Source organism: Triturus cristatus, chromosome 9 (genome assembly GCF_964204655.1).
Source record: "Triturus cristatus chromosome 9, aTriCri1.1, whole genome shotgun sequence".
In the NCBI taxonomy this organism is placed as follows: Eukaryota; Metazoa; Chordata; class Amphibia; order Caudata; family Salamandridae; genus Triturus; species Triturus cristatus.
In genome coordinates this window covers 273,700,962-273,723,459 of record NC_140592.1, presented here as the reverse complement: position 1 = coordinate 273,723,459, position 22,498 = coordinate 273,700,962, and the positions used below count along the sequence as shown (strand labels likewise).

The 22,498-nt window shown below is 47.2% G+C and overlaps 1 long non-coding RNA gene across 1 annotated transcript in view; it reads right to left on the bottom strand.

Annotated features, from left to right (window-relative positions):
• The window catches only part of LOC146797746 (uncharacterized), a 1,134,092-nt gene that overhangs the window by 541,414 nt on the left and 570,180 nt on the right, over positions 1-22,498 (bottom strand). The window lies entirely within an intron of this gene.

Below are 22,498 nucleotides of genomic sequence, written 5' to 3'. Positions count from 1 at the left end.
AAGCTGGCAGCTGTGTATGTTCACGCTCGCGTGAACGCAAGCTTTAAGCCAGCAAAAGCCGGTGGGTAGCACTTTGAAAACCCACTTACTAAATGTCTCGACTGAGACAGCGCATGCGCTGGCTCAGGCAAGATCTAATTACTAATACTGACCGCCTAAGCTATTCTTATAGCTTTGGGTGGCCTGGAATAGTCCAAATTTTCACACTTGTAGGGTGTGATGGTTAGCAGTTGTGTTGGTACTGTCGTAGGAAGTGCTGACAGGGCAATGGGTGATACTAGCTTCAGTGGCCTCTTGATGAGGGCCCTGGCATTCTTTTTTTTACAAATTATGCACTCCATATACTTGTAAAATGACAGCTCTTTTTCGTAGAAGTGAGAAATATAGTTTGTCTGAGTATTCTGCTGAGGCATATTCTTGAGTTGTGAGTATGGTTGTCATGTGAGGAAGAGCCAGCTTTTGACTAATCTTCTGAAGTGGAAATGGTTGTCTGTGGATCTTATGTTTGAGGGTAGGGATCACCATAGTTTGGCTGCTTGAACAGAGAAAGAAGTTCCACCAAAGTTTTTTTCTCTTGGATGTAGGAATTATAAAGCAGGGAACCATTCTTAAGCATAGGTTCCCTTGTTGTATGTATTTGTTGATTTTTTTCCTGATGAAGAGTGGTCCTGTTGGAAATGGCCCTTTCTAGGGTGCTTTCCCTCGACTTTTTGCTTTTCTCCTTCCCAGTTTTCTGCTGCTCTGGATGCTAGCCTTAGGATGCAAGCGAGTTTGGCACTGCCGTGCAATGTCAAAGCGTTGTGCTCATCATATACATACTGTGGAGTGTTGTATCTATTATGGGCTGATTCGAGTTAGCTGTAAGTCTCTTGTCACGTGATAGTACCTATAGCAGGGGCATGTATCTTGAATGTGCCTCTGGGGGCCTGCAAGACATGTTGTGTCATCCACGGAGGTAGCTCATCGATTGTGCCACAGGTTTGCCCTGGTGGAGACTGTGTGCACGTGTTACTGTTACTCGGTTTGGCATTTAAAAAGCTAAGTGCCAAGGTTCTGCATGCCTCCTGCTATATCGGAGTTCTCCCTGGTGACAGGGTGCGGTGTTAGGAAGAGGTTGGGCGTATGTGTCTGTGCGTTACATGCAAGAGTCATGAATGGCACCGGGTGGTGTGTTCTGTATAACAGGGCCCGCTTCTCGGATTGGATTAGCCTGAGGGGGGTAGGAAAAGGCTGTTGAGCATTATTTATTATGGGCAGAATAATAACAGTATAGTGTTTGGTATCAATGAGTTCGTAATGGCGAATCCTCTCTGGTAGTATGATTGGGTCCGACATTACTGAGATGGAAATGTCAGTTTGGGAAAGTGGGCATATTTTTATGTGTGTGGCTCTGAATGCCTGTCGGCCTGTCTCCTAATTCACAACTGGGTGCTAGGGGGACAACAACAACTGTGCATTCCTGATAGAGGGCCATAAACTAGGAGTTCACAGGAAACTGCAGACCTCTGAGGGGCTTTTCTGGGATGGTTACATGGGAGTGCAATTGGCACCTGCCTTCCAAGAGGTAGGGTCTTGGCCCCACTAAATATTGTGATCAAACCTCCAGGGGTAGGATGGCAGACAGAACAAAATTTAGAGAGGGCCTGCGCATTTCAATGATGGCCTTTTGAAGTGATCGTATTTTCAAAGGCCATGGTGGGTATAACTATTTCAGCCTCCAAAAGTAGAGATACGTTTGGATTGGAACCATACTACGCTGGTTTGATACTGGGACAATGACACGAGGAATCACTAGGGCAGGAGGGACTATCTGCAACTGGACTATCTGCAGACTTGTGATGACTTGGAGCTTGTCGTGCTCCAGGAAGGGGACCATCACTTGGTGGATGTTGCCTGGACGTTGCTGGCACCCATCATTTGAGATAGTATATATTTTTTTACATCTACTGTCTAAGTGCCCTCATTAATGTGTTGACTGTAATGAGATTTCATGAATACGCCAATTCCCTCAACAGGGGCTTTGATGGAAAGTACTATTATGTTCATCTGTGGATGAACCATAAGTGCCATTTCAGGGAGGATTGATCAGGACTTTGTATGGGACTCACTGGGAATCCCCATGCGTAGTTAGTTGTCTTCCCATAGGTCAAGCACTTGGCCAAATGGCATTATGTAGCAGTCAAGCCCTGCATGGCTGCAGCTTGGCACTTTATACATGTGCTGTTTGAAGGCTACTTCAGAGCTTATGCTGCATTTTCGGCATACATGCCGGCAAAGGGTTACAACTGTTAAGATATTTTCCTCTTGTGAGAATACTTGCAGCCTTGTTGAGGTGACTGGCACATATAAACTACAATAAGCAGATACATCTGCACTTCTTAAATATGATTAAACCACACACGGGAGCAGTGTCCCTTGCCGATCTGCAGAAATACCACCAAGTTCCATTGAACAGAGGAAACAGCTATCAGTCACATAGAGATACATAACTCTCCCTCTCTGTAGAAGCCACTTCCAGGTATTGGAACCAATACCCACAAAAATAAGGATGAGTGAACACATGCAAGAGCAAAGAAACAAAAGAAGAACTCCCGATCACAAACAGTGTCACAAGTCAGGCTCAATTCTAAGGTTAAGGGCCTACCTAAGGACTATCCATAGACCCCAACAAAGGTTATGAACTTTCAGAAGTGAAGGGCACTTATACTTTCAATACTAGATGTTTACAGAAAGAACTCTCAATGCAAAGAATTGCTAAAGGAATCTCAGATTAATTTCAAAAGTCTAAGGATCTTGCATTTGTGAACATTACAACAGGAATCTAGTTCTCTGGTGACACTATGCATGGTTCCGTACTTGAAAGTTTAGATTTTGTTTACCCGTTAATTACAGCAGAGTATCCCTGCTGCTCTAAAAGCATAGAAACTTGTGGTGAAAAATCAATGAACTGAGAAATTGAGCTGCTATGTCAAACTCTTACACTAATGGATCCTTGCTAAATGCCACCTTAGCTGGATTTGCATTTGAGATGCCTGGTCTTGTCAGAGACGTGGGGCCAGGTGTACGACCCTTTTTAGTGCTCGCAAATGGGAGATCGGCCTGTTTGTGACCGGTAAAAAGGGAAATGGCATGTACAAATGCTATTTTACGAGTCACTGACTCACAAAATAGCGTTTGCGACTCTCGATATTAAGAAGGGGCGTCCCTTACTAATAGCGAGACTCACTGTCATGTACTATTGTTTTGCAACTGCATTTGCGGCCGTAAAACACTCGCAGTTTACCACCTACTTCAAGTAGGTGTTAAACCACTCACAAACGGGAAGGGGTCCCCAGGGGACCCCTTCCCCTTTGTGAGTGTGTGAGAAAATATTTTTTAAGAGCAGGCAGTGGTCCCAGGGACCACTGCCTGCCCGTAAAAAATGTAACTTTTCAGTTTCATTTTTCTTTTTTAAATGCATCCTGTTTCCTTTAAGGAAAACAGGCTGCTTTTCTTTTTAAAAACTGTTTTATTGAAAAAGCAGTCCCAGACATGCTGGTCTGCTGATCCCGGCAGGCCACCATCCCTGGGAGTGCTAGCCACTCCCAATGGGGTTGCAAATTTCGCTTGCCTCATGAATAGTGATGAGGCATGCAATTTGCGACCCAATTGGGAATCGGTAACAGTGTCTGTGACACTGTTGTACATTGCATTTTGCAAGTCGCAAATTGTGAGACGCAAAATGACGTAATTTGCGAGTCGCAAAATGTAAGGGTCATAAATCTGGCCCTAGGTAAGGTTCTGGAGTGGAAGCATGGGAATAATACCATAGATAACGTGTTGCTCTCTAGAGATCCAATGTATTTACTGGTGACATATGCCGATATGGTTTTGAAAAGAGGTCCATGTAAATTAGTCAGATCTTTCAAGACCTTGGCACAACGGTATAGGAACAAAACTATTATTAGAGTTGCATTTTCGGCATCATAATGCTCATCCAAAAGCTTTATGCAGGGTTAGAGAGCGATATGAGATCTGCTACTGAAGGTATGAAAGATGGCAATTTATACAGATGGATAAAGAACGCAAGAGAACTAGTGAGTGCAAATTTGGCAATGTTTTAATCTCTGAATCATCATTTGCAATATTAAAGTCAGCAGTGCTGCTGAGAGATGACTGAAACAGGTCAAATGCCTGCTGGGGGAAACTATTCACTGCTAAGTAAACAGGAGTACACATACTACATATAGGTGTCTACAGTAATAACAAATCTTCATCCGTCTCTTTGAGATGATTCACTACTAAAACATGAAGGCAGCATCTGACAATTTTGTTTAACAAAAAGGAAGACACTCTTTATTTTCTCTCTGCTTATCACGATCAGATGGATCTAACTATTTCCAGCAAGTGTTTAGTACCAATCATTATTGTGTCTCGTTTAGTACTCATAACGCGTGAAATTAGAAACTTGCAGTCTGATGGTATGACTCAAATTATGAAATCGGAAGACAGCTAACTGTTCACACTTTCATCCCAACGCCTGTGATTGAACCTCTTTGCTTCCAGCATCAGAGAATGGAAAGGAAGATTATCATTATGGTGTTGTGGGGTTTCCACACAAACCCCTGATAAAATTGGAACATATATGCACACACCGTAATAAAAGCCCTATTCATCTTCATGCTTCTAAAGAAGACAGCACACCTTCCATGGCCTTTTCTCCTAACTGGTCCCTTTTAGGGGCCTGATGTGTTAAAGTGTTTTACCCATTCTGTGTTTACAGGAAAATGCATTTGTACATGAAGGCCAAAGTCCTTTGGCAAAGGGTCCGCAGGAATTTGTGAGTGGGAAATGTAAAAGTATTATATGGCAAAGCTACCACACAATTACTAACTTAAAACCACCCAAACCTCTTCTGGGAAGCACAACTAAGTACTAAGCAACAACCTATAAACCAATCAATCGTTGTATGTGTGTTTTTGAAAGTAGGTCAAAGCATTTAGTCCCTGATCTCAGGTTATGTAGTCTTTTCATACTTAATTACTTTTTGAAAATAGGACGTTTGATTCAAATTCCAAAATCCTTCCTGACATAGTTTGTTAAGAGAAAAAGGTAACAAAAATAATCACTACCTACAGTTGTGAACACAAACACTGTCTTTGCAGAGATGAGAGACATCTCGAGATGGAAATACATGTTCTCCTTAAATAAACAGCTGTTGAATATTTAACACAATTTGGCCCATGCTGTGGAAAGTTACCTTTTGTTGGAAACGGGTAGCGTGGTGCAGAGCGGGCGGGCCAAACTCTGGAGGAAATGTGCAAAGCATCCACGCAGTACACACAGGCAACACACAAGGCAAACTACAAAAAGAGACACTACACCGGTTTAGGTAAAAATAACTTTTGTATTGTCCAAACACAGTATGTCAGGTAATCTCTACACTGCGCCAACTGGCGCTCGGTTCAAATTTACAGGGGGGGAATTATATACAGGGCAGGGCCAATCGGGCCCCTGCCGGAATCATTGCAACCTTCAGATAACATAAATGTACGTGAGGAATAAAGGGAAAGTCCATCAGCCTCAATTCTGCAATAGAATACCTCAGGGCATAACATTAGGCGAAGATCCGGAACACCTGTAATAAAAACATCCTGACATTCTCTTATGCATCACCAATATGAGTGACCCCTGGGCCTGAGGCAGAAATTAAGGTAGACAGTGCATCAACACATCAAACCCTGGCATCTCAACACAGCGCTGCACATAGCAAGTAAACAGCGCTTACAATCCAGGGCATGTGAACATAGCGCTGCACCTAACAATTGACTGGTGCTTCCAATCAGGCCTTTAACATAGCGCTGCACATAGCAATGCGATAGCGCGTTAAAACAGTACATTTACCATAGCGCTGCACAAAGCAAGGCATTAGCGCTCAGAGCATGGCAAATAAACAAAGCGCTGCACATAGCAAGGCATTAGCGCTCAGAGAATGGCAAATAAACATAGCGCTGCACATAGCCAGGCATTAGCGCTCAGAGCATGGCAAATAAACATAGCGCTGCACATGGCAATTTAATAGGCCTCCCAAAAACATGGCACTTAAACATAGCGCCGCAGAGCAATTCATTAGCTCTTCAAAACGGGGAACACCAACTACAGGGGACCCTTAGTATCCTCTTTCAAATGCCCAAGGGTGGCAACTGCCCACTGTCCGGCGGGGCAGTTGAGTCCAGGTGCACCCGTCTGGGGCGAGGTCCCACTCTCTGGGGCTCCAAAGTCAGGCAGGCCCCTTTGTTGCAGCTGCCTGCTGTCAGGTGGGGCAGCTGTGCAGGGAACCAATGCGGCACTCCGGAAACCGGGGGCGGGCACCGGCAATGTGCCCCGTTGCCCTCCACCCCTCGACTCCTCACGGGGCCCAACTCACCGGCAGTCCTCGAGGCGGTCACTGGGGGTCTGCAGGGAGCCGCTCTTCTCCCTCGGCGTCTCCTTCCCGCCGATTCAGCAGGCGGGGTAGCGGATCGAGGGGCTCCCACTGGCAGCGGAGACCCTCCCGTAACGATCGGGACCAGCTCCGGGCTTCGGTCGCGGGAACCAATGAGGGCGCAGCTTCCGGCGAGGTGCGGCCGATGACGCGGCCGGCACCCCGGTCACCTGGCAACGCTCCGCCGACACCCCCAAGGCCTAGCACCGCCCTCGTGAAAGCCGTGGCGGCCCTCCCTGGACCTCGGAGCTGCGGCGACCTCCTCCACCAGGGCGCTTCTCCTTCCCGTGGGCCCGGGCGGCGGTGGTGATCTTGGGACACAGCAGCGCTCTTTCCGCCCGGCCACACTACCGGAGAGGTCCCGGCCAGCGGCGGTGAGTTCTGGTCAGTTTCTTCTTGCGGGGGCAATACGGGGTAGGCTCCCGTGGAATCGGCATCATGACCACGGGGTGGGCTCCCGCTGGTATAAATACAAACACCGCGTGGCGGCACACACACGGGGTGGGCTCCCGCTGTTGTGAATAAGCGCCGAGGCAGTGGGCACTCGCGCCGACGGGCGGTATCACGCGGGGTGGGCTCCGCTGGCGTCGATTTACCATCCATATGGCGACAGCACAGGGGAGTGGCCAGGCAGCGCCCCCCAGCAGAACACAGTCAATTAGACATGTAGCGCTCACCAACTATAGCGCTCTCCTTCCACGGGCAGCTTGTAAATAGCGCTCTCCTTCCAGGGGCAGCTTGGATATAGCGCTCCCCTCTGCAAGCAGCCTGTAAATAGCGCTCTCTGGTTCCTACCCCTTGGTTGAGGGTTTCTTGAGGGGGGGGTAAGTTGCGTTGGTGGCTGAAGGCGGACTAATTAGTCTCTGCCTGTCGTCCCTGGGTTCTCCTCTCGCCGGGCCAGATCAGAGGGTAGTTCAGGATCCCTCACTCACTTGAAAGGCAGCACCTAAGCCCTGTCACTTTCAGAGGCATAGGTCCCTGACTAAACCCTACCGCCTAAAACTCCTGCGAAGGCTACTCCAGGTCTGCGTTGCCCCAACTATAGCTTTCCCTCGCCCTGGGGACAGTAGAGGGGGGGTAGGTAGGCTCAGGGCCCAGCACACAGGCCCATGTAGCGGTAACCCCTGGCAGCAGGTCCCCTCTCTCTCAGGTCCACCCTCTGACTGACTGAGCCCATGGCAACCCAGCTCCGCCCTTTATACGCCCCTCACCCCACCTTCCAGACAGTGCCAGAAGCTTCTAGAAGCGTCTGGGGAGACTGGCACTAACTGGCCTAGGGGGAGGGGTAGAGCACCCTGGGTGCCAGGCTTCCCTCCAAAAGCTGGGGTTGCTGGGAAATAATAACTAGACTGTTAACCCAGCTCAGTCAATTGGCACAACCACACAGCCATGGCATCCATTTTAAATTACATTTTTAAAATGGGAAACTCAGTCTGCACACATTCAGTCTTTGCATTTACACATGTGGTTTCCCAGAAAAGCGAAAAATTTCTGGAAAAAGGGCCAAGTTCAACACCTTTACTTCACATATTTATCTGCTTCACTTACAAATATTCCCATCAGCCCTCCAGGATTCTCCATTATTTCCGATCTACATCACATGAATGTACAAATGAGTCCTTCCTTATTGGCAAGTATTTTGCAACTATATTGTGCTTTGAAATTCTCATTCTAGGGTAACGTGCCCACTCTTCACACAACCCCTCAAATGATGTTCTCCATCCTATTTGCTATCTGGCCCAATTCATCCTTTCTACCCCACAACTCTCCAACCAACCCACCCCTGCCCATGTAATAACTACTTTATTCATAGACCCTGCTTGAATCTTTTTCACTCAATCCAAATAATCAAACTCTTCTGCACTCACATCACCCAGGACATTCTTAGATCTCCCCCCAACATTCATGTTGGTAATCTCGAGCCTATTTCCAGCATCAACAAAGATAATAAAATAAAAAGACAGACTGTTTTATAGTCATGTAAGTTTCATATGAAGGTGACTTTCCCTTCTACTACTGGGTTTTTATGAGCAGATGTGGCAGACACTGAACACATCTATCACAATATTTAGGGATATATTTGTAAAGAATTTGAAATCCCCATCCTTTCATCAACACAATAAATGTGGAATAATCAAAATTTTCACAGTCAACGCGTTTGACGCAGGGGCGTAACACAGGCCCCTGCAGCCCCGGGGTGCGGGGGGCCCTTGAGCTGCAGAGGGCTCCCTCAGGTTGTGTGCGACCCTCGCGCTGAGTAGAGTTGCACTGCATGAGCCTGCACCCCAGTGGCCGGGCCGGCAAACCTGCGCTGCTCTTATTTATCTTGTATTCATGTTAGTCTGCACCGGAAAAGTTACAGAGTTTGAATAGGCACGCGCCGCAAGACGTTACGTTGCGTGACATACTGCTGTCACCGGCTGCAGTTAAGCTTGTGGGAGGCCAGCAAATCATGGGAGCGCTGGGCTACTCGGCGATAAATTGAAATGAATTGACCCCTCGACCTCCGTACCCAACCCCGCGGACCCCCGGCGGCCGATGGAGCCCACACTGTACAGCTCAGCTGTTCCTCCTGCTGAGTCTGATGCCTGGCCGGGAGCCTGGCACACGTTTGCCGAGGGTGTGACGGACCCGTAAACCAGAATTGCCGTGGCTCACGCGTAAGTGTCAGTGAGACAGTGCCAGACTTACTCCGCATTTAAATGTTGATCTAATTTGCTTGTAAATGAAGTGCTTAGCGTGATCAGCTACATGCTGGGCAGTGTAGTTTTGCCCTTGTTTTGCCTAGTTTTGACCTTGTCACTGAGCACACGGGAACTGGGGGTTTGGCGCTGCAGTTATTCTTTTATATTCTGCCAACAGATCTCAAGTTGGGTAAAAGGGTACTGCTTTGTTAAAACCACCCTTCGGTGGCACTCCTCGGAGCTCAACCAGATACCAACTATTTAGTACCTACACAGAGCTAAATATGAATGGTGAGCTTAATTTCAAAGTTCATCACTCAAAGCTTACGTAATCTTGCCACTTTCACTACGAGCTGTGCCTGCTCCACAGGGTCACACCTCTTTACTGTGTCATTAATTTTACACCCAAACCCTGGTTATTTACACACTGAACGGTGGGACGTGCGCATTTCCACAGAGAACATGTATAGTTAGACAACAAAGTTAAGTTGATCAGCGTCATTACTCTGTAAAGAAAGCATTACCTTCAAGCCCTGCCCACTGCTGTACAACATTTTGGAATTCTTAAACTGTTACCATCTGAAGTGCAGCATATTTTTTTCCCTCTTTTTGTAAATTATTTAAATAGTCTAACGCTTGTTTTGCCCATATTCAATGCCCAGGTAATCTAACCGGCATCATGGACCATCTAGAGTTTGCACTGAGCATGTCCCTTTCACCACAAGGTAAACTGGCTCCAGCACATGCCTTCCTATAATGTTTTGCATTTTATTTCTGCTAGCCGGAGGTACTATTTAAAAATTGAAATATTGGTATTTTGCAACCTTAAAATGCCTTTTTAATAAAGTTAAAAATATCAAGTTTTGAAGGATCTAACACAGATCTAACCTGTCACTAAAACAGCCATAAAAACTCTGTAGTTTGCCTGCCAGCCCCCTTTTTCTCATTTTCCCCCACCCCATGCTATCAGGGGTTACAAGAACCCAAGCTTCCCCACCACACCCACACTCTTTACTTCCCTCTCCATGCCATAAACGTTCTGCAGTGAGCTCAGGGGTTCTGCTAACTCAGACTGATCACAGCGCTGTCATAATATCTATAACTGCTCTCTTGTCTTTCTTTTGTGTCTGATGATAGTGCTTAGAAGCAGGCACTCTAGGTCATATGCATTGTCCATTCTGCTCACTCTTTCCACAAGGGAGATGGAATGCCTCTTTCCCACTCAGGATGCCCCTTGCCACCACTTTACTTCCTAAGTGCCCTTCCATTTTGGTGCATTAAAATCTTCTTACAGTTTCTCATGGCTCAAATGGGTGTAATTTCCCCTTATTCATTGCTTGATTTTGCTCGTGAGAAAATGTCACTCATAATTATACTGAAATTATGAAAATGTCACATATAGCAATCTGAAACCTTGGCAGCTAAGTTTGCCTGGCCGCAAGAAGGCCGCTTTGAGAGGAGGCTCTATCGGTTGGAACGGACATCTGACATTTATTTGCAGCCGGATGCAACATTGTGGCAAATATATAATTGCTGCCTCTACCAGACGCCCCGCTGAGCCCGGTGTGGCCGCCCACTGGTAGTTTTGATGCCGGAGTGACCGAATTGTGGTCCCCAACCTGGTAGACTGCAGCTGCTGCTGGTAGCGTTGGCGCTGGGAAGGAGACGCCCGCTGCTGAACCTTGCTCCGTGGATGCCCTTGAGCGGTGGGCCCGCTGGGCAGTGCCTCTGCAGAGGCGGTATACCTTCGCTGGCTTCTGAACCGCCCCAGGGCGCGATCAGAGGGAGAGAGGCTCTGTGTCGCTTGGGAATATGTCCTTCTCCCCACCCTCCCCCCCCCGGGCGACAATGAGCTGCAGTGACATTGGGGCCCCCCTCCCGCCCACTGTTGCTGGGCCCCCGTTGCCTCCTTCTGATTTCTGTGGTGCTGGGGCCGGCCGCCCAGGACTTCAGCTGTAATTGTGGCTGGGCCGGATTCTTCCTTGGCATTGTTGGGCCCTCAGCTGGGCCATTTGAACTGGACTGTGTGGGGCACTCTACTCCTACTAGATTGTTGACTGTTTGGGGCTGCTGCGGGCTTGCCTGCCTCTCCCGCGGGCCTCTGTGGTGCTGTTGGACACTTACTGTTTACTTATGGCTTCCCTATGGGGCACCCTGGATGTTTGACCCCCGGGGGCTCGCTACCAGCCTTGTTGAGGAACTCTTGCATGTCGTGGCATGGACACTTGGGGCAGTGAGCTGGAGTGAGGTGATCCAGCATGCTGCCTCCGCCCACCACCACTCGGTCTTCTACCCCCATGGCCATCTCCACCTCAAGTATCCCTCCAGACCCAAGACCACCACCGTGAATGCAACAGTACCTGAAGGCCAGACTGAACACGGCAAGAATTTCATGCTCTGTAAATATGTAGTATATAATTGTCCAACCCTAATCTCCTTTTAAAATGTAATCTTGAGTGAATTTCCAACTTGTGTATGTATATATATCTATATATATCAATATATATATATATATATATATATATATATATATATATATATATATATATATATATATATATTCACTGAAAAAAACCATAGGTTTCACACACGTTATAGTTAGGAATTAGCATTTAAAAAACCTTGCAAATTCACTTAAAAAACCATAGGTTTCACACATGTTATAGTTAGCTGGGCATTTCCCTCGTAAAAAAACAATGAAATTCCCGCGTTATAGTTAGTGCAGGCAACTATAACTCACGCGACCGCAATCCTCTGCTGATGACGTCAGATATTACATCACTGTATTAAGACACTTATTTACCCATGTCTTCTCCTATTCATCTTTAGCTATGCATATTTTACATTTTTTTTTTTCAGAAAGACATATGTCATCAGTGATGTAATATCTGACGTCATCAGCAGAGGATTGCGGTCGCGTGAGTTATAGTTGCCTGCACTAACTATAACGGGGGAATTTCATTGTTTTTTTACGAGGGAAATGCCCAGCTAACTATAACATGTGTGAAACCTATGGTTTTTTAAGTGAATTTGCAAGGTTTTTTAAATGCTAATTCTTAACTATAACGTGTGTGAAACCTATGGTTTTTTCAGTGAATTTGTACGTTTTTTTAAATGCTAAGTTATGTATTTATTAATATATATATTTTTTTTTAAATTTCACCGTGCGCGCACAGCGCGCGCACGGTGCGCTTAACGCACCGTGTGCGCTCGGTGGGCACGCGGTGCGCTTCACGCACCGCGTGCCCACTTTACGCAGTTTGTGCCGTGCGCGCACGGTGCGATTCGCGCACCGTGCGCGCGCGGTGGGCACGCGGTGCGCTTGGCGCACCGCGTGCCCACTATACGCAGTTTGTGCCGTGCACGCACGGTGCGATTACACAGTTTGTGCCGTGCGCGCACGCTGCACGAACTTCGTAGAATTTATTCCGTTTGGGTTGTGCGCGCAGGGTGCGTGCACTCCGCGATTTTTCGAAAAAAAAAAATATTTTTGGGCTCTTGGGGGTCCTTCTGTGACCCCCTGACCAAGGCTAGGGGGTCAGGAACTGTCCACTCTGCCCCCTTTACACGTTCTCCCCCTTTGTTTTTCACCCCCTCAGACTGCGAGAGACAAAATGGCGGCCGCCGCTTCCTGATTTCCACCGATTCGAATGTTTACTTACATCTAACAACCAATCAGAAGTGCGCTCGCGCACGGCCGAGTGCGCGCACCCAGCGCGCACGCTGCGCGCGTACAGATATATATATTGATTTAAATGCTATTTTCTCTGGAAATACTGAACAGATTTACACCAAACCTGCAAAAGGCACTTCATGGACCTTATGGCTACCTCTCTGCCAAATTTCACATAATTCTGTTCAGCCGTTCGGGCTGTAGCTGCGACTAAAGTCTCTATGGAAAAATCCATGGGGAAAACGTGTTTTGGGACCCCCCCTTTTTCTCAGCCCCCGCTTGACGAATCACCCAGAGACTGTCAGGGTAGGAGCTGAACGGAGCGCCCCATTAGTTTTGAAAATTTCGCGAGTATTCGCCAATCGGCGCCAAAGTTATTCAAAATAGAATTTTGAGATTTCCTATGGAAACTCGGTCCTAACTATAACTATCTACTGGCGACCGCCAGTAGATAATACGTAACTCTAACCACTAGTATCTGTAGTAGACATATGTACTTACTACCTTTCTTACGTGAATTTAGAGTTTATCTGTTTGTATCTTTTCCTTGAGTGAATTTGCAACATGTAAATATGTAACTCTAACCTCAAGTATCTGTAGTAGACTTCTGTACTTACTACCATTCTTCAATTAATCAATCAGGGAATTGTAAGCCTGCTACTCACCCGTGAGGGCCTCAAGGCACTGAAGGGGGGGGCATAGATCTGTCTAGCCGAAGAGCCAGGTCTTGAGGGTCTTACTGAAGGTGTTCAGGGAAGGGGCTCGTCTGTTGTCTGGCGGTAGCTCATTCCAGGTTTTGGCTGCAAAGTGGGAGAAGGATCTTCTACCTGCTCTGGCTCTGTGGATGCGTGGGGTTTCGGCCAGGGCGAGGTTGGAAGATCGGAGGTTTCTTTTGGGGATGTGGAAGTTGATTCTGTCGTTGAGGTATTTGGGTCCGGGGTTGTGTAGGCATTTGTAGGCATGGATGAGGATTTTGAAGGGGACTCTTTTCTCCATGGGGAGCCAGTGGAGTCTTCGTAGGTGATGTGTTCCTGCTGGGGGATGTCAAGAACGAGTCTGGCGGTGGTGTTCTGTATTATCTGGAGTTTGCGGAGTAGGGACTTGTTGATGCCGGCGTAGAGTGCGTTTCCGTAGTCCAGTCAGCTGGTGATGAGTGCGTGGGTGACTGTGTTCCTTGATTCAGGAGGGATCCACTTGAAGGTCTTGCGGACGATGCAGAGGGTGTTGAAGCAGCTGGAGGTGACGACGTTGACCTGGCAGTTCATGGTGAGTGATGATTTGAGTACAATGCCGAGGTTCTTGGCGTGGTCTGAGGGATTTGGTGGGCTTCCAAGGGCTGTCGGCCACCATGTGCTGTCCCATGCTGAGGGGGTGGTGCTGAAGATGAGGACTTCTGTTTTCTCGGTGTTGCGCTTTAGGCAGCTGTTGGTTATCCAGACTGCAACGTCTTGCATTCCTTTCTAGAAGTTGAGTTTGGTGGTGGGGGGATCTTTGGTGAGGGAGAGGATGAGTTGGGTGTTGTCAGCGTAGGATATGATGTTGGGGCTGTGTTGTTGGACAATGGCTGCAAGGAGGGCCATGTAGATGTTGAAGGGGGTCGGGCTCAGTGATGACCCCTGTGGAACTCCGCAGGTGATGTTCGTCGGGTCGGAGAGGAAGGGCGGCAGTCCAATCCTTTGCCTTCTTCCGGTGAGGAAAGATCGGATCCAATCCAGGGCTGTTCCTTGTATGCCTGCGTCGTGTAGTCTGGTGGTTAGTGTGCGGTGGGAGACGGTGTCGAAAGCGGCTGACAGGTCGAGTAGGATGAGGGCTGTGGAGTGGCCTTGGTCCAGGAGGGTGCGGATGTTGTCTGTGGCAGCCAGTAGGGCGGTCTCTGTGCTGTGGTTGGTTCGGAATCTGGATTGGGATGGGTCGAGGACGGCGTTCTCTTTGATGAATTGTGTCAGTTCCTTATTGACTGTTTTCTCTGCGACTTTGGCGGCGAAGGGGAGGAGCAAGATGGGCCGATAGTTCTTGAGGTCGGTGGGGTCAGCTGTGGGCTTTTTGAGCAGAGTTCTGACTTCTGTATGCTTCCAGTCATCTGGGAAAGTGCCTGTTTTAAATGTGGTGTTGATGGCGCACTGTAGTTTGGGTGCGATGGTGGCCATGGCTCTGTGGTAGATGTGAGGGGAGCAGGGGTCGGTGGGGCCCCCAAGTTGATGTCTTTCACGGTCGAGGCAGTGTCTTCAGCCGTGATTGGTGTTCAGCTGGATATGGTGTGCTGGCTGGTATCTTTGGGGGGAAGGGGGCCGTCTGTGGCGCCTGGTGGAGGGTTGACAAAGTTGTCGTAGAGGTTTTTGATTTTGAAGTAGAAGTAGGTTCCAAGCTGTTCGCAGAGGTCTTGGGATGGGGTGACGTCTGTGGCTTCGCTGCGTGGGTTGGTGAATTCTTGAATGACGCTAAAAAGTTCTTTGAAGTTGGTGGAGTTGGCGAGGATTTTGTTGTGGATGAAGTTCCTCTTAGTGGCTCTGATTTGGTTGTGGTAGTCCGTCATGGCGTCTTTGTAGGTGGTGTGGTTTTCAGTTGTCTTGGTGCTTCTCCAGTTCTTCTCCAGGCATCTGGCTTCTTGGAGAGCGGTGGTGAACCAGGTGGCTATCCTGGGGCGTTGTATGTTGGGGTTGCGTAGAGGGCAGACTCGTCTGCACAGTTGGCTATCCAGGTGTGGAGTTCTTTGGCTGCGTTGTTTGTGTCAGATGCCCAGGTGTTGTTGTCTCGGGTGAGGGTGGAGTTGAGTTGCTCGTCGGTAACCTTGCTAGAGTTCCTTTGTGGTGGGCGTGGGGCTGGTTTGGGTGCCTTGTGTTTGTTGACGGTGAAGTGTACGCAGCAGTGGTCGGTCCATGGCGGTTGCGTTGTGTGGCTAAAATGGACGCTGTTACCTGCCGTGAAGATGGGAACAAGGGTGTGTCCTACTCTGTGGGTCGGTGTGTTGCCGAGTTGTTTAAGTATGATACTGGCGAGGTTGTCCTGGAGGATGGTGGAGTTGGGGTCGCTGGGGTTGTCGAGGTGGAAGTTCAGGTCTCCAATGAGTATCTAGTTCGTTGAGGCGATGGCGTGGGGTGCGATGAAGTCGGTGATGGTGGTGGAGAATGGTGTCCGGGGGCCGGGGGGGTCTGTAGACGAGGGTTCCTCGGAGTGTGGCTTTGGGGGAGGTCTGGATCTTATGTGAATTTAGAGCTTTTCTGTTTGTATCTTTTCTGTAACTCATGTACTCCGAAGTCTTTGTGTAATGTAACTGGTCCTTTTGTAAAGCGCTCTGAAACCTTCAGGTAAAGTTTGCGCTCTATAAAATCGCATTAAATAAATAAATACTCAGGCCTGATACATCCGGGCCCCCTCTGTGTACCTTGCAGGGGGGCCCCTTCAACTTTCGTTACGCCACTGGTTTGACGACCATGAGTCCAGTTCAAAAAAGCAAATTGCATTTGTAGGTTTGGCTTGCAATGCCAAATCAAAAAAGGAGGGTTAATGCTTCTAGATAAATATATTAACATGAAGATTTTCCCATTAGTAAATCGATTTCCAGGAGTCAGAATCAGGCATTCCAAGGAAGAATTACCCACAAAAGTGCCTGTTTGTTAGATGTGCACAAACGTTTCTGTGACTCATTCTACAGAAGAAGGCTTCATCTCACACTTCCAGTTGAGTCTGAAAGTATTTATTGCTAAATTAGTAGTCTGTGAATCACAAAGTTACCAGGTGAGGGGAACCCATACCCTTCAGATGTGAAGCCAGGCTTCCTGAGACAAAGCAGAACTCAAATATGTACTCTATTAGAATATTAGAATGTTGAGCACTCCATTGCAGACAAAGGATTGCTCTGGGCTTCTACAGGCCGGTACCTCTAGTTTGGTATCTCAGCCTCTCTCCGTTCCTCTGCCAGCCTCTGCTTGTGACTCTAGCTCTCTGCCCAGTGTCATCTCAGGATTTTTGGGGCCTTAGGAACAGACATATTTCAGCTGTTTTATTGTGGACCAGTTTCAAAAAGTTTGCTTAGCAGGAATCACACAGGCATGATTTGGCAGAAAATGGGTAATAAAATTTGAAGTTGTTCTGAGCAGTGCCCCACTAAATTTTCTTGTCCGGGGCCCCAATAAACCATAAACATGACACTCTAAATCACAAGACAATATTCTCACCGAGAAAACCTAGCTGAGCTGATAAGAATTTACAGATGGGCGCATCATATCGGAGACTTGTATATCTAATAAGATTAGTTGGAACGTGCAAGAAAATGTGTCAGGAGTGGGTTACAGTCATGCTAAGACAGGCAATATGAGTTTATATGTTCTACAATCTGTATCCTTGAAAAAGGAAGTACTTAATCCACTTTCAGAGACAGTGAGAGTGGGAGACGACACCCCCAAAATATGTTAGACTGTTGCGGATGTTGTTTATCCATGGGGAATATAATTTTACGTAAGGTTAAAAGAAACGCAAAAAGAAAGTTAACAAGTGCATTTACACTTGCTTGGGAATTTACACAAGAGATGATAAACGGCTATTTTTGTTCATGTGAAAATGGAATTCACAAAAGGATCAGGCCTGGGCACAAAGTGACAAAAAAACTCTGCGGCGTTCCGCAAGTGGTGGAGTGCAGTGCAAACGTCTGATTTCGTTGACCTTCCTTCCGCTCGGGTAGAAATATTACCCGAGCGGCAGCTCGCACTCGCCAATTTACCGTTCGCTATTGCAAGCGGTGAAAAAACTCCCCTGCACTCCGCAAGCTCCGCGGAGTGCAGAAGACTCTGCAAACTCCGCGAACAGAGCGGAGTTCACTGCCCAGGCCTAAAAAGGATATCAAGAGTAATACTGGGGTAACTGTGACAGTCAGGGGTGCAAAAAGTACTCCTGGAACCCAATGTGAATTCTAAACTAAGAAGAACCCAGCACGAATAGATTTATGATTTATTTGGTCAACTGGTCCCCATTTCTCTAAGCGTTGGGAGACTTCTGGCATACAGAATACTAGTAATTCTTTCAATCTTACTGGATTCAGCAGGTATCAACTTATTATTTGTGTTCAGGAAAATGATTTCTTCAAACATATCCAAATGTGTTCATGTTGAAAAATGTTTGCTTAAAAGGTTTCATGCAAATAATACAACTAATAGATTTCTCAAGCTTGATCATAACAAGGAATATTATGCTACTGTGATTTAGGGTTCAAATTATTATTTATCTTTCTATGTTAGTAACAGTAATAGTGGTCCACAAGAGCTGCAGTCCAGAACAGGAGAGTTGAGACTTTCAACGTATATTATAATAAGTTATTTGATGCCAGTGAACCCCTCTTGCAGAGATTGCTGTTATACCTGGCATCCTTGGGTGGTCTTCCCTCGAAAGTTTTGCCTCCTCACCCCCTCCTTTTGCTGTATCTTTTTGTTGACCTTAAGACTCTGAGCACTTTACCACTGTTGACCAGTAGCTAAAGTGCATGTGTGTCTCCCCTAAAACATGGTAACATTGTATACACAAATTGCATATGTAATTTACTTGTAAGTCCCTTGTAAAGTGGCATACCATATAGCCAGGGCCGGTAAATTAAATGCTGCGTGTGGGCTGCAGCGGTAATTGTGCCACCCACACAAGCAGCCTTTCAAACCTCTCCCAGGACTGCCACTCAGGGCTTGTGTGTGCAGTTTCGTGCCACTTTGACTTGGCATTTAAAACCCTCTACCAAGCCATAAGCTCCCCTTTTATTACACATGAGTCACTGCTAAGGTAAGCATTAGGTAGGCCAAAGGGCAGGGTGCTGTGTAAGTAAAAGGCAGGACATATACTTTTCAGTTGTTCAGGTCCTGGTAGTAGCAAACACAAATTCATTTATCACTACTGTGAGGCCTACTCCTCTCATAGCTTAACATTGTGAATTCCTGAATACACTTTTAAGATGTGATTCCTGATTAGAAAGGAGCAGCTGCCTCACGTTTCATATAATTGGAATGGTAATGATAAATCCACTTTACTAGTAAAGATGGATTTAACATTACTATTTTAGAAATGCCACTTTTAGAAAGTGGGAATTCTTCTCCCCTTACTGTGTGCCTGCAGCCTGTCTCCAATATACGTCTGGGGTGGGTGACAGCTTCACTTTGTGCATTCCCTCTAGACAGCCACAACCACAGGAAGATTAGGTGTGTCTAAGCACTCATCTGCATTCTGGTGGTCTTTCCTGGGCAGGAAGGGAGAGGGGAGCTGTCACTTGCAGCTGTATAGGTAGTGTCCTGTCCCCACACAAACAGCAGATTACCCCTCACTGATAGTCTTGAGCCAGGTTTGGGAATAAAGGGCTTCTGTGCACTTCAAAGACCCTTCTTTGAAGTCACCCCCACTTAAAAGGCACACATGGTTATAAGTACTGGGCCTCAGACCCTACCAGGTCAGTACACTACTAGACCTGTGAAGAACTCTACCAGGAAGAAGGACTGCTCTGCTGCTACAAGGGCTGCCACTCTGCTGGACTGCTGCTCTGGAAGAACTGTTTTTCTGCTCTGTAGTGCTGCCTGTTGCCTGCTACTTGCTGCCCTCTGCCCTGCTGAGGACAGAACTGGACCCATCTCACTTGAACCCAGAGTGTCTCCAAGGGTTTGCTGGCTTGCCCCCTGTTCTGAAGTCTCAGGGCCATCAGAGACTTCCTTCAACCCTGCAACAGCACCTGGACTCTGTCATGTGTGAGGCCTGCCTTGGCAGGTGGTGCCAACCCAGTCCTAGGCCCTTGGAATAGAATTTTCGGTGCTGACCCAGCAGAATCCGAGCATCTACGACTTTGCGCCAATTCGAATTGATGCATCTCCCTTCGACGCCGAAGCAGCTGCTGCTCGATAACATTGCTTCAATGGACTGCGTGGCTCAACGATGGTAGACTGCCCGGCTCGATAAACAAAGATGCATTACCTTCATTGCAAAGTGGTTCATCAATGAAGTCTCGCTGAGTGTGCTGATCAGAACCACGGCATTGCTTCCATCAATGTAATAGATGACGATGCATCACCTCCTCTACTCCTTGTCACAGCTCATTGAAGTCAAAGCTTTGTCTAACCAAGATACTTTTTCAGCGGGAACTGCATGCGTCCTATAGCCGGTCTGCGCTCCATCGCAGTCGGCCTGAACTTTGGCTTTATCCCGGTCTAACTCGACTAGATGTCCCCGGTTGGCACTTTATGACTCTATGCACTATATTTTTTATCATATTTAAAAAATCATAACTCTAGTTCTACTTGTTGTATTTTGGTCGTTTTAGTCTTGTTTTACTCTTATAAATACGATTTATCTTTTTAACCATAGAAGGATGACAGTGGTTTAAACTGGTGCTAGCACATACACAGTTTCAGGAAGTTATTTGTGACCACTTGTACAATTAAGTGTGCTCAATGAAGACAGGTAACACTATGTCATCCCAATAGTGTAAAGTATAAGGGAGAAAAACCCCTATATACAAAGAGTATCAAACAAATGTCCAGAGCACCACCACAATAAGTTGTAAAAGGTCCGTCACTCTAGTGGTTCCGTTTCAGTAAGGTGAACTTCAAATAAACATAGAGAAAGTATAGAGAACCGATAATTCCATTCGTTTTTATTCCATATTCTTGTGCAAATAAATTCAAGCAACAGCCGACACGTGTTTCGTCGTACTTGACGACTTTTTCAAGGCTCTGAAAAGTATACATGACTCATCCGAAGGATAATTTAAAAAAAACGAGTCTTGGCCATCGGAACCCGAGGGCTACAGAACGGATGATTACTATGCAAAGGGAGTCAATCCCGATAACATCCAATCATAGCAACAAGGCCCTTGATAAGTCCAGGTCTCTGCAAAACAAACGCCCAATTTGTGTTCTGGGTACAACTATATATATGTATATAGCCACTAGGTATTTATAGTTAGGTCAGCTGTTCTATAGTAAAACCGTTTTTGTGTTGCTAATAACTTTGGCAGTTTTGGACGAATCCCCGTGAAACTTTTCTAAAAGGTGCAAAGTTTTGCCAAGTTTGTGCCTGGAAAGTTTGGAGTGATCCAGCAAGCAGGGACCAAGAAATAAGGGGGGGGGGCTCAAAAAAGCCAAATCCCCATGCATTTTCCATATACTTCTTTAGACAAGGCTACAGCAAAAACTGCTGAACGGAATTACACCAGATGTGGCAAGAAGCTAAATCTTGATGACCAGATTGTGCTTTCTGTGATTTGGTGTAAATCGTTCAGTAGTTTTTGAGAAATTAAGGTGGAAAAACAATTGTATATCTGGACTGTTGGGTTCGCGAGAGTCTCGAGAGACTGTTGCAGAAGTGCCAGTTTAAAAATACAGCATTCTGATTGTCACATGGAGCTTTATTTTTCTTGGGTCATTTTGCTCCCATAGGAGTCAGACACCCGCGGGAGCAAGCACACTGATTGGCTGCCAGCAACATGAGAAAAACGTTTCTGGCCGCTAATACCAGACTCGGGATTCCTCTGTCCTGAACCTGTTTAAAAAAATAAAAAATAAGGACGCAGGGTAGGGATACAATGACTCTCCAGGCTCCATAGCGGAGACCCAGAGACCCCCACCCCCGCCGGGGTCAAAAACAAAAGCAAAAAATCACCAATTGCTGCGATCCTACATGACTTCTGCGTGAATGTACAAACCAAAAACAAAATGGCAGCTGGGGCTGCTTGGTTTTATTATTGTGATTGGGGCGCACAGCCTCTCTCACCTAGAATATTACTGTAAATGGGGGGGGTGGCCCTGAGCCATTAATGGCCCCAGGGACCGCACCCCACAGGGCTGGCTCACATGCTATGTCCCAGGGAGCCCACCCAGGGACATAGCTGTTTCCATGCCCTCACTGACTTGATGGGAGCATTTTTAAATCTCCCACCAAGCGGGATCAACCACAAAGACTGCTCTCAGCTGGCAGGAGCTTTAAAAAATGCTTCCGCCGGCTGAGAGCAGACTTTTTATCTGATCAGGGAAACAGATCAAAATATTGCTCCCACCCGGAGGGAGCAGCATTAGAAGTTCCTCTCTTTGGGCGGGAGCAATACCGGCTCCAACTGCATGCAGGGAGCCAGAAGAGGATGCAAGGGCCTTGGGGCACCAGGGTACCCACCTTTAATAGTGCCAGCCCAGGGGAATGGGGTCCCCAGGACACGAGCCCCACTCCCCTTTAATTAAAATAAATGGGTGCGCTGCCCTCTCCCCTTTATCTTAAGTAGAAGCCCTGGGGAATGGGGTGCCTATGGCCTAACAAGGCTCGGGAAGGGGGGCCACATTGCCCCGCCCCTTTCGTTAAAAAAAAGGCCTTGGGGGATGGGATTCCCAGGACCTAATAAGGCTAGGCGAGGGGGGCCACAAGGCCCCCTCCTGTGTCATTAAAGAAAACAGCCCTGGGATATGGGGTTCCCAGGGCCTAATAAGGCTTGGGGAGGGATGTCATGTGGCCCCCTCTCATTTCATAAAAGAGACCCTGAGGGGTGGGGTCCAAAGGGTCATATAAGTCTTGGGGAGGGGGCCCCGTGGTCCCCCTACCCTTTAATTAAAAAACAATGGTCCTGGGGTATGGGGTCTTCATAGCCTAACAAGGCTTGGGGAGGGGGGCACATGGTACCAAAATATTACTTTAGGTTAAAAAAAAATACAAATTCACTCAAATAAACACTCA